Raw genomic sequence first — 3058 nt, forward strand, 5'->3', positions numbered from 1 at the left:
GAGGTGCCCCTCAGCGTACGTCTTGTTCGAGTTTGTATCCGACCCACGGAATCCACATTTGATGTGATTTACAAAGGAGTTCTCATAAGGCTGACACCTGATTTCTCATTAGAAACTCTACAGGCCAGAAGGGAATGGCATGACGTACTCAAGGTAATGGAAAGCAAGGATCTGAGACCAAGATTACTATATCCAGCAAGGCTATCATTCAAAATGGATGGTCAATAAAGAGCTTCTCAGACAAAAAAAAAAAATGGTTAAAGGAGTTCATCACCACCAGAGCCAGCATTACAAGAAATGCTACAGGGGTTGTAAGGGATTGCTGAGAAGAAGAAACAGAGAGAGAAACCTAGCCGTACAGAATTAAAATGCCTGCAGTAGTCTTTAATCCCCATTTTACAGTTGAGGAAACTGAGGCTTGAAATGGGAAAATAATTCATATGAGGGTACAGGCCACAAAAGGAGTCAGGCAGAATTTGAACCAAAGCCAGCTCTAACCACCATACTTGCTGCCCTCCATTTTCTCCCTAAGAAAACTTATTAAGATTTGAATAGAAACAGTTCTTTACAAATGAAATGTTTTTTTACAACTCTGGGGAATAAGTATTTTACAACTCTGGGGAACCCGAGTCCATTACATTGTATCAATTTCCCCGTGTTGACAATGGTTTAGTAAGATAAACTATTTCACTGGGGGAAGCTGAGTAGAGGGTTTATGGAAACTGTACTACTTTTTTTCATCTTTGTGATCAGTCTTATACTGTTTTGAAAAAAAAAATAAGTCGTAATATAGTTGAGTGACTAAAAGAATTGAAAACAGGGTCTATGAGAGATACTTACACAACCATGTTCATAGCAGCATTATTCACAATAGCCAAAACATGGAAGCTGCCTAAGTGTCCACTGATGGATAGATGGAGAGGCAAACGTAGTCCATCCATACGATGGAATATTACGCAGCCTTAAAAAGGGAGGACATTCTGACACCTGCCTCAATATGGATGAACCTCGAGGACATTATGCTAAGTGAAATAAGTCAGTCACAAAAGGACAAATTATATAGGATACTTATATGAGATACCTACAATAGTCAGATTCATAGACACAGAACGTAGAAGTGTGGGTGCCGGGGGCTGAGGGAGGGGGCTAGGGAGTTAGTGTTTAGTGGGAACAGAGCTTTACCTGTATGAGAGAAAAAAGTTTTATAGATTGGTTGCACAACAATGTAAGTATATTTAATACCACTGAACTGTATAGTTAAAAGTTGTACATTCTATGTTATGTGTATTTTACCACAATTTTTAAACCTCAAGAAAAAGAAAGTGTGTATTGTATTTATTTCTGGGTAATTGATATGTGTACATGGTGCAAGAAATGTTGGCGGTATCTCCCCTCCACCCCCATTTTCACCACCCTTCCCACATTCTGGTTCCCTCCCCAAAGGACCCAGTGTTATCAATTTCTTATTCCTCCTTCCTGAGATTTTTGCTGCCTTTGCAATTACATTTGTGTGTCTCTGTCTTTCTCTTGCATTTGTTTCTCATTCATAAATGCTTCCACATTGGCTTTTTAAAAATATATTTTATTGATTTTTTACAGAGAGGAAGGGAGAGGGATAGAGAGTTAGAAACATTGATCAGCTGCCTCCTGCACACTCCCTACTGGGGATGTGCCCGCAACCAAGGTACATGCCCTTGATCGAAATCGAACCTGGGACCCTTCAGTCCGCAGGCCGACGCTCTATCCACTGAGCCAAACCGATTAGGGCCACATTGGCGTTTTAAAAATTGTGATAAAGTATACATAAGATAAAACACCACTTAAACCATTTTAAAGTGTACAGTTCAGTGGCATTAAATATAATCACCATGCTGCAAACCATCAGCTCTATCTAGTCCCAGAACATTTCATCAACTCAAAAGGAAACCCTGTCCCCATTAGTAGTCACTCCCATTCCCTTCCCCTACCCCTGGCATCCACTAATCTACTTCCTGTCTCTATGGACTCGCTATCGAGGACATTGCATATAGATGGAACCATACACCGTGTGGCCCTGTGTGACTGGCTTCCTTAACTTGGCACGGTGTTTTCAAGGTCCATCCATGCCTATGTCAGAACTTTGTTCATGTTTATGGCTGAGTAATGTTCCATGGTATACTGACAGCAGCCTGGGTAAACCACATTTTGTGTATCCATTCATCCCTTGATGGACATTTTATGTTGATGGTTTGGCTATTGTGAATAGCGTTGTCGTAAACATTCATTACAACTATTTCAACACCTAATACTTTCCATTGTTTGGGGTTTATACCTAGGCATTGGATTGCTAGGCCCTGTGGTAACTATGTTTAACTTCTTGAGGAACTGCCAAACTTTTTTTAAAAATTGATTTTAGAAGGAGAGGTAGGGAGAGGGAGAGAGAGAGGAAAACATGGATGTGAGAGAGAAACATCCATCAGTTGCCTCTGGCACATGCCCTGCCAAGGGATCGAACCAGAAACCTCGGTATGTGCCCTGACGGGAAACGGAAGCAGCGACCCTTTGGTACACGGAAGGACACTCAACCAACTGAGCCGCACTGGCCAGGGCTGGCAAGCATTCTTTCCCTGCAGCTGCACCATTCTGTTGCACTTGGCTTTCCAATGTAACTATCTTTTCTCTCTCTTTTCTTTCTCCTTCCTTCCTCCTTCCCTCCCTCCCCCCTCTCTCTTTCTCTCTCTTTCTCTTTCTTTCTTCCTTCCTTCCTTCCTTCCTTCCTTTCTTTCTTTCTTTCTTTCTTTCTTTCTTTCTTTCTTTCTTTCTATCTTATCTTTCTTTCTTTCTACCTTTCCCCTCTCCCTCCCCTCCCCTCCCTCACACCCAATCTTACAAACAAAATCTCCCAGGACCCTCAAGAAATTTAACAAAATCACAACACGGAACATTCCATCCATACTTTCATAAAACTATCAAACAATCAAACGATCAAGATTCGCACAATTCTAATAGAAAAATGAAAACACCCCACTCGACAGGACCAAACCAAAAACACATAAGATAAATAAAAGGAAAAAATCCA

The sequence above is a fragment of the Myotis lucifugus genome, unplaced genomic scaffold (genome assembly GCF_000147115.1).
Source record: "Myotis lucifugus unplaced genomic scaffold, Myoluc2.0 scaffold_311, whole genome shotgun sequence".
Classification (NCBI taxonomy): domain Eukaryota; kingdom Metazoa; phylum Chordata; class Mammalia; order Chiroptera; family Vespertilionidae; genus Myotis; species Myotis lucifugus.